The sequence below is a fragment of the Salvelinus alpinus genome, chromosome 30, assembly GCF_045679555.1.
Source record: "Salvelinus alpinus chromosome 30, SLU_Salpinus.1, whole genome shotgun sequence".
NCBI classification, from domain to species: domain Eukaryota; kingdom Metazoa; phylum Chordata; class Actinopteri; order Salmoniformes; family Salmonidae; genus Salvelinus; species Salvelinus alpinus.
Genome location: NC_092115.1, coordinates 8,522,750 through 8,532,141, shown reverse-complemented (window position 1 = coordinate 8,532,141; position 9,392 = coordinate 8,522,750). Strand labels below are relative to the sequence as shown.

General features: G+C 40.7%; 6 non-coding genes across 6 annotated transcripts; all 6 read left to right on the top strand.

Moving 5' to 3' along the window:
- The first annotated feature begins 4,626 nt into the window (after positions 1-4,626).
- trnas-cga (transfer RNA serine (anticodon CGA)) lies at positions 4,627-4,708 on the top strand. The gene has a single exon. It is a non-coding gene; the product is annotated as a tRNA-Ser (tRNA).
- A 194-nt stretch (positions 4,709-4,902) lies between these two features.
- Positions 4,903-4,984, top strand: trnas-uga (transfer RNA serine (anticodon UGA)). Its single transcript has one exon. It is a non-coding gene; the product is annotated as a tRNA-Ser (tRNA).
- Positions 4,985-5,180: 196 nt separating this feature from the next.
- Positions 5,181-5,262, top strand: trnas-uga (transfer RNA serine (anticodon UGA)). Its single transcript has one exon. It is a non-coding gene; the product is annotated as a tRNA-Ser (tRNA).
- A 2,168-nt stretch (positions 5,263-7,430) lies between these two features.
- Positions 7,431-7,512, top strand: trnas-cga (transfer RNA serine (anticodon CGA)). The gene has a single exon. It is a non-coding gene; the product is annotated as a tRNA-Ser (tRNA).
- A 194-nt stretch (positions 7,513-7,706) lies between these two features.
- On the top strand, positions 7,707-7,788 carry trnas-uga (transfer RNA serine (anticodon UGA)). The gene has a single exon. It is a non-coding gene; the product is annotated as a tRNA-Ser (tRNA).
- Positions 7,789-7,984: 196 nt separating this feature from the next.
- On the top strand, positions 7,985-8,066 carry trnas-uga (transfer RNA serine (anticodon UGA)). The gene has a single exon. It is a non-coding gene; the product is annotated as a tRNA-Ser (tRNA).
- The last annotated feature ends 1,326 nt before the right edge of the window (positions 8,067-9,392 follow it).

The following is a 9,392-nucleotide window of genomic DNA, read 5'->3' as shown; positions in this document are numbered from 1 at the left end:
CCAATAGTTTATGAAGTCTCTCCACCAGTGCATGACGTCCACCAGAATACTTGCAAGTATTCTAGTTCTAGTGTGACTTGAGTGACTGACGAGTGGAAAATGGCTAACGTTATTTTGACAGACTAAGGGTGTTTTGGCTGACTGAAAACAGTGAAAACAGTAACAAACGTTACGAATTATGCTGTAGCCATCGTAGCTGTAGGAAGCCGTGTCGGCTCTTCGCAGGCGACTGGCCGGTGCTAGGCAGGGTTCCATCCCCGAAAGGGTCTCCCCCTTCCCTGGAGAATGGAGCTGTTCTCGACCCAACCAGCCATGGAGGTACGTCACTCGCCATGGAAGTTGAAGAAGGCGTCCTCTGGCAATGGGGGTCTCCATGGAGATGTTGAGCCCGGGACCGACACAGATCAGAAACAGCTTTGCCGTCCTGGATCCAGAGGTTCCGGCGCCTTCGTCCTTGGTGGCTTCCCAATCAAGATCGGATGCGGAGGTACCTGCGTCTTCGTCCTCGATTCTGTCTCCCACTCCGGTGGCTTCTACCTCGGGTTCAGATCCTCGGAGCTCACCAGACTGTGAGGCTGCTTGAGAGACCGGCCCATTCAACATCACCAGCTGTCATCATAGGCAGCTCTATGGTGAGAAACATCTCGTGCCCCATGACGAAAACCCTGTGCTACCCAGGAGCACAAGTACAGGACATAACAAGGCTGCTTCCGACTGTTCTACCACAGATGCCGGGAGCTGACACTGTCGTAGTCCATGTGGGGTCAAACGACATCAGGAGAGCTAGCTCGGAACATTTGAAAATGACTGCAAAAAACGGCCAATAATTTCAGGTCCAGTACCATCGTTGGGCCGCGGGTGTGAAAGATTCAGCAGACTGCTGGCATTACACATCTGGCTGAAAGACTACTGTAGCTCTGCTGGAGTCACTTTTATTGATAACTTTGACACCTTCTGGAAACAGAAGATACTCTACAGGAATGACGGAGTCCATCCAAATCATCTTGGCTCCTGGACTCTATCCACGCATTTCAAGGCTGCGTTGAAACAATGACTGGTAAATTATCCAAGACCAGCTCAGTTAATCCCTACCATTGTGACAATGAGTCGTCATTATGCTGCATCAAATCTTAGGGGCATTGGAAAACACAATGTAAATAATTTAATTTATGTACCCCTAATTGCAACAAATACGTCTGTTTATCCTACAGCTATTGTAAGCAATAATCATGAGCCTATAAACCAGAGTTACACTGTTAGCACTGAGGCGGTGTGCAATAGTAGGAAGACCACTTTATGTAGCTCACCCTGCACTATCAACTCCAATGTAAATAACGAGTAAGTCTACCTCTACCTCTGATGAGCATCCAAGTAAAGCATTAAAACAATCAAGCAACCCAGAAAAGTGCTAAAAATAGCCCATATTAACATATGTAGCCTAAGAAACAAGGTCCATGAAGTCAGTAACTTGCTTGTAACAGATGACATTCATATTCTGACTATCTCTAAAACTCTCTTAGATAATACCTTTGATGATACAGTGGTAGCAATACATGGTTATAACATCTACCGAAAAGACAGAAATGCCAACGGAGGCGGTGTTGCGGTCTATATTCAGAACCATATTCCTGTAAAGCTTAGAGACGATCTAATGTTAAATACTGTTGAAGTAACATGGCTACAGGTTCATCTGCCTCACTTAAAGCCCATTCATGTCGGAAGCTGCTATAGACCACCAAGTGCTAACAGTCAGTATCTGGATAATATGTGTGAAATGCTTGATAATGTATGTGATATCAACAGAGAGGTGTATTTTCTGGGTGATTTAAATATTGACAGGCTATCATCAAGTTGCCCACTCAGGAAAAAACGTCAAACTCTAACCAGTGTCTGCAACCTGGATCAGGTTGTCAGTCAACCTACCAGGGTAGTTACAAACAGCACAGGAATTAAATCATCAACATGTATTGATCACATCTTTACTAATGCTGCAAATAATTGCTTTAAAGCAGTATCAAAATCCATAGGATGCAGTGATCACAATATAATAGCCATATCTAGGAAAACCAAAGTTCCAAAGGCTGGGCCTAATATAGTGTATAAGAGGTCATACAATAAGTTTTGTAGTGATTCATATGTTGATGATGTAAATAATATTTGCTGGTCTGTGGTGTGTAATGAGGAGCAACCAGACACTGCACTTGACGTATTTATGAAACTACTTATTCCAGTTACTAATAAGCACCCACCCTTTAAGAAAATGACTGTAAAAACTGTTAAATCCCCTTGGATTGATGAGGTATTGAAAAATGGTATGGTTGAGAGGTAAAAGGTACGGCAATTAAGTCTGGCAGCCCAACTGATTGGCAAATGTACTGCAAATTAAGAAATAATGTGACTAAACTAAATAAAAATAGAATGGGGTCTCCCCGCGTAGGTTCGAACCCTGCTCACAGCGCAATGGCAAACCTGTCTATATTTTTTATTTTTCACATATACTTGGTGCCTTGATTTGGATAATGTCCTTAATACATTGAATTGTCCAGTGACTCAGGTGCTCAGAATATATCTGCCTTGACAAACAGTTCAATTAGGGTCTTCAGTACACATACTGTTGTTTGTGTTAGATTTACAATGGAAATACTGAGAGCCAGGTGGTTAAGTCCTCAGACTTGAAACCCAATTTGGTCTCCCTGCTCTTTTAAAAATCTTATTCTCAGTGAATAGTCCACTTGTACTTTCTCTGCACATAGTTTTTTGACTTGCACATTAAACTTCCAAACTTCACAGCTTTGGAAAGGACCGAGGTTACTTGGCGCAACAAGATCAATATGTCGTGCCATCAAGTTGACCATTTTACACCAATGATGTCTGTTTCCAAATCCCAATCCCTTTACTTGCATTCCAACAGCATTCAATGGCCGAGTTCTTTCGACGTTGGACCTGAATTTCAATGGGGTCTCCCCACCCATGTTCTTACCTTGCTCGAAGCGTATAGCCCACTTCTGCTTTCTCCTCATCACTTTCCTTAGATTCTTACTGCTGCGATGGCCAAGTGGTTTCAGCATTGGAATTGAAATCCAATTTGTTCTCCCTGTACAGTTTTCAACTCTGCTTACAGGGCGATGGTAAAGTAGACCTTTAACAATTGGATCTATCTCCTTGGGTACGTGAGACGTTAGCGTCCCACCTCTTCAAACTGCTGGGCGCCAAATTCAAATAAAGAAATACTCATTATAAAAATTGAGAAAACAAAACATATTTTACATAGGTTTAAAGATGAACTTTTTGTGAATCCAACCACGGTGTCAGATTTAAAAAATGCTTTACGGCGAAAGCATACCTTACGATTATTTGAGAACATAGCCCACTAGACAAATCATTACAAACAGCAACCAGCCAAGTAGAACAGTTACACAAGTCAGAAATAGAGATAAAATGAATCCCTTACTTTTGATGATCTTCATATGGTTGCACTCAGCAGACATTCATTTACTCAATAAATGTTTGTTTTGTTCGATAAAGTCTCTTTATATCCAAAAACCTCAGTTTTGTTCGCACGTTTTCTTCAGTAATCCACAGGCTCAAACGCAGTCAAAACAGGAAGACAAAAAAAATCCAAATTGTATCCGTAAAGTTCATAGAAACATGTCAAACGATGTTTATATTCAAACCTCAGGTTGTTTTTAGCCTAAATAATCGATAATATTTCAACCGGACAATAACGTCGTCAATTTAAAAGGTAAACAAGAACCGCACTCTCTGGGTCTCGCGCATGAAAAAGCTCTGTGACACTTTAGGGTCCACTCATTCAGACTGCTCTTACTTCCTCATTTTTCAGAATACAAGCCTGAAACAATTTCTAAAGACTGTTGACATCTAGTGGAAGGCATAGAAACTGCAATTTGAGTCCTAAGTCAATGGATACTGTAATGGCATTGAATAGAAAACTCCAAAACAAAAAAAAAAATACTTCCTGAATGGATTTTTCTCAGGTTTTCGCCTGCCAAATCAGTTCTGTTATACTCACAGACACTATTCTTACAGTTTTGGAAACTTTAGAGTGTTTCCTATCCAAATCTACCAGTTATATGCATATCATATCTTCTGGGCCTGACAAGCAGGCAGTTTAATTTGGGCATGCATTTCATCCAAAATTCCTAATGCTGCCCCCTACCCTAGAGAAGTTAAATTGTCCTTATTTTGTGGGCTCGTCCAACGATTGAAGTGCTCAGAAAATAGCTTATTTTACTTTGCTTGAAAAATATTTCAATTAGGCAGTTGAATTTGGATACTTTTGTCCTTGTGTGATCTACCTCAGCAAGCTTTGATTGCAGAGTGTTTAAAGCGTTGGACGCGAAATCCAATGGGTTCTCCCAGCGCAGGTTTGAACCCTGAGCGCAGCGCTTTGACGATCCAGTCTTTATTTGTAACATGTCATTGGGGACTTGATATGGATAATGTCCTTAAACCGTGGACTTGTCCTTTGATTCAAGTGCTCAGAATATATCTTCCATAACAAACATTTCAAGTAGGCTCTTCAGTAGCGATAATCTGGTCATTTTAGAGGTAAAATGGCCAGAACGAGATAGCGGACTGGTTAAGGCATTGAAGGTAACAGACGAAGCTGTGATGGCCGAGAGGTTAAGGCGTTGGACTCGAAATCCAATGGGGTCTCCCCGCGCAGGTTCGAACCCTGCTCACAGCGCTTTGACAAACCAGTCTTTATTTTTAACATGTCATTGGGCACTTGATATGGATAATGCGTGGACATGTCCTTTGATTCAAGTGCTCAGAATTTATCTTCTATAACAAACATTTCAAGTAGGCTCTTCTATAGTGATAATCTGGTCTTTTTAGAGGAAAAATGGTCAGAACGAGATAGTGTATTTAACATAGCAAGCTGCGATGGCCGAGTGGTTAAGGCATTGGACTTGAAATCCAATGGGGTCTCCCCGCGCAGGTTCAAACCCTGCTCACAGCGCTATGGCAAACCTGTCTTTATTTTTAACATATACTTGGTGACTTGATATGGATAATGTCCTTAATACATGGAATTGTCCAGTGATTCAGGTGCTCAGAATATATCTGCCTTGACAAACAATTCAATTAGGGTCTTCTGTAGATAGCCTTCAAAGAAGTAAAATGGTCAGAACGAGATAGTGTATTTAACATAGCAAGCTGCGATGGCCGAGTGGTTAAGGCGTTGGACTTGAAATCCAATGGGGTCTCCCCGCGTAGGTTTGAACCCTGCTCACAGCGCAATGGCAAACCTGTCTATATTTTTTATTTTTCACATATACTTGGTGCCTTGATTTGGATAATGTCCTTAATACATGGAATTGTCCAGTGACTCAGGTGCTCAGAATATATCTGCCTTGACAAACAGTTCAATTAGGGTCTTCAGTACACATACTGTTGTTTGTGTTAGATTTACAATGGAAATACTGAGAGCCAGGTGGTTAAGTCCTCAGACTTGAAACCCAATTTGGTCTCCCTGCTCTTTTAAAAATCTTATTCTCAGTGAATAGTCCACTTGTACTTTCTCTGCACATAGTTTTTTGACTTGCACATTAAACTTCCAAACTTCACAGCTTTGGAAAGGACCGAGGTTACTTGGCGCAACAAGATCAATATGTCGTGCCATCAAGTTGACCATTTTACACCAATGATGTCTGTTTCCAAATCCCAATCCCTTTACTTGCATTCCAACAGCATTCAATGGCCGAGTTCTTTCGACGTTGGACCTGAATTTCAATGGGGTCTCCCCACCCATGTTCTTACCTTGCTCGAAGCGTATAGCCCACTTCTGCTTTCTCCTCATCACTTTCCTTAGATTCTTACTGCAGCGATGGCCAAGTGGTTTCAGCATTGGAATTGAAATCCAATTTGTTCTCCCTGTACAGTTTTCAACTCTGCTTACAGGGCGATGGTAAAGTAGACCTTTAACAATTGGATCTATCTCCTTGGGTACGTGAGACGTTAGCGTCCCACCTCTTCAAACTGCTGGGCGCCAAATTCAAATACAGAAATACTCATTATAAAAATTGAGAAAACAAAACATATTTTACATAGGTTTAAAGATGAACTTTTTGTGAATCCAACCACGGTGTCAGATTTAAAAAATGCTTTACGGCGAAAGCATACCTTACGATTATTTGAGAACATAGCCCACTAGACAAATCATTACAAACAGCAACCAGCCAAGTAGAACAGTTACACAAGTCAGAAATAGAGATAAAATGAATCCCTTACTTTTGATGATCTTCATATGGTTGCACTCAGCAGACATTCATTTACTCAATAAATGTTTGTTTTGTTCGATAAAGTCTCTTTATATCCAAAAACCTCAGTTTTGTTCGCACGTTTTCTTCAGTAATCCACAGGCTCAAACGCAGTCAAAACAGGAAGACAAAAAAAATCCAAATTGTATCCGTAAAGTTCATAGAAACATGTCAAACGATGTTTATATTCAAACCTCAGGTTGTTTTTAGCCTAAATAATCGATAATATTTCAACCGGACAATAACGTCGTCAATTTAAAAGGTAAACAAGAACCGCACTCTCTGGGTCTCGCGCATGAAAAAGCTCTGTGACACTTTAGGGTCCACTCATTCAGACTGCTCTTACTTCCTCATTTTTCAGAATACAAGCCTGAAACAATTTCTAAAGACTGTTGACATCTAGTGGAAGGCATAGAAACTGCAATTTGAGTCCTAAGTCAATGGATACTGTAATGGCATTGAATAGAAAACTCCAAAACAAAACAAAAAAGAATTCCTGAATGGATTTTACTCAGGTTTTTGCATGCCAAATCAGTTCTGTTATACTCACAGACACTATTCTTACAGTTTTGGAAACTTTAGAGTGTTTCCTATCCAAATCTACCAGTTATATGCATATCATATCTTCTGGGCCTGACAAGCAGGCAGTTTAATTTGGGCATGCATTTCATCCAAAATTCCTAATGCTGCCCCCTACCCTAGAGAAGTTAAATTGTCCTTATTTTGTGGGCTCGTCCAACGATTGAAGTGCTCAGAAAATAGCTTATTTTACTTTGCTTGAAAAATATTTCAATTAGGCAGTTGAATTTGGATACTTTTGTCCTTGTGTGATCTACCTCAGCAAGCTTTGATTGCAGAGTGTTTAAAGCGTTGGACGCGAAATCCAATGGGTTCTCCCAGCGCAGGTTTGAACCCTGAGCGCAGCGCTTTGACGATCCAGTCTTTATTTGTAACATGTCATTGGGGGCTTGATATGGATAATGTCCTTCAACCGTGGACTTGTCCTTTGATTCAAGTGCTCAGAACATATCTTCCATAACAAACATTTCAAGTAGGCTCTTCAGTAGCGATAATCTGGTCATTTTAGAGGTAAAATGACCAGAACGAGATAGCGGACTGGTTAAGGCATTGAAGGTAACAGACGAAGCTGTGATGGCCGAGAGGTTAAGGCGTTGGACTCGAAATCCAATGGGGTCTCCCAGCGCAGGTTCGAACCCTGCTCACAGTGCTTTGACAAACCAGTCTTTATTTTTAACATGTCATTGGGCACTTGATATGGATAATGCGTGGACATGTCCTTTGATTCAAGTGCTCAGAATTTATCTTCTATAACAAACATTTCAAGTAGGCTCTTCTATAGTGATAATCTGGTCTTTTTAGAGGAAAAATGGTCAGAACGAGATAGTGTATTTAAAATAGCAAGCTGCGATGGCCGAGTGGTTAAGGCATTGAACTTGAAATCCAATGGGGTCTCCCCGCGCAGGTTCAAACCCTGCTCACAGCGCTATGGCAAACCTTTCTTTATTTTTAACATATACTTGGTGACTTGATATGGATAATGTCCTTAATACATGGAATTGTCCAGTGATTCAGGTGCTCAGAATATATCTGCCTTGACAAACAATTCAATTAGGGTCTTCTGTAGATAGCCTTCAAAGAAGTAAAATGGTCAGAACGAGATAGTGTATTTAACATAGCAAGCTGCGATGGCCGAGTGGTTAAGGCGTTGGACTTGAAATCCAATGGGGTCTCCCCGCGTAGGTTTGAACCCTGCTCACAGCGCAATGGCTAACCTGTCTATATTTTTTATTTTTCACATATACTTGGTGCCTTGATTTGGATAATGTCCTTAATACATTGAATTGTCCAGTGACTCAGGTGCTCAGAATATATCTGCCTTGACAAACAGTTCAATTAGGGTCTTCAGTACACATACTGTTGTTTGTGTTAGATTTACAATGGAAATACTGAGAGCCAGGTGGTTAAGTCCTCATACTTGAAACCCAATTTGGTCTCCCTGCTCTTTTAAAAATCTTATTCTCAGTGAATAGTCCACTTGTACTTTCTCTGCACATAGTTTTTTGACTTGCACATTAAACTTCCAAACTTCACAGCTTTGGAAAGGACCGAGGTTACTTGGCGCAACAAGATCAATATGTCGTGCCATCAAGTTGACCATTTTACACCAATGATGTCTGTTTCCAAATCCCAATCCCTTTACTTGCATTCCAACAGCATTCAATGGCCGAGTTCTTTCGACGTTGGACCTGAATTTCAATGGGGTCTCCCCACCCATGTTCTTACCTTGCTCGAAGCGTATAGCCCACTTCTGCTTTCTCCTCATCACTTTCCTTAGATTCTTACTGCAGCGATGGCCAAGTGGTTTCAGCATTGGAATTGAAATCCAATGGGTTCTCCCTGTACAGTTTTCAACTCTGCTTACAGGGCGATGGTAAAGTAGACCTTTAACAATTGGATCTATCTCCTTGGGTACGTGAGACGTTAGCGTCCCACCTCTTCAAACTGCTGGGCGCCAAATTCAAATACAGAAATACTCATTATAAAAATTGAGAAAACAAAACATATTTTACATAGGTTTAAAGATGAACTTTTTGTGAATCCAACCACGGTGTCAGATTTAAAAAATGCTTTACGGCGAAAGCATACCTTACGATTATTTGAGAACATAGCCCACTAGACAAATCATTACAAACAGCAACCAGCCAAGTAGAACAGTTACACAAGTCAGAAATAGAGATAAAATGAATCCCTTACTTTTGATGATCTTCATATGGTTGCACTCAGCAGACATTCATTTACTCAATAAATGTTTGTTTTGTTCGATAAAGTCTCTTTATATCCAAAAACCTCAGTTTTGTTCGCACGTTTTCTTCAGTAATCCACAGGCTCAAACGCAGTCAAAACAGGAAGACAAAAAAAATCCAAATTGTATCCGTAAAGTTCATAGAAACATGTCAAACGATGTTTATATTCAAACCTCAGGTTGTTTTTAGCCTAAATAATCGATAATATTTAAACCGGACAATAATGTCCTCAATTTAAAAGGTAAACAAGAACCGCACTCTCTGGGTCTCGCGCATGAAAAAG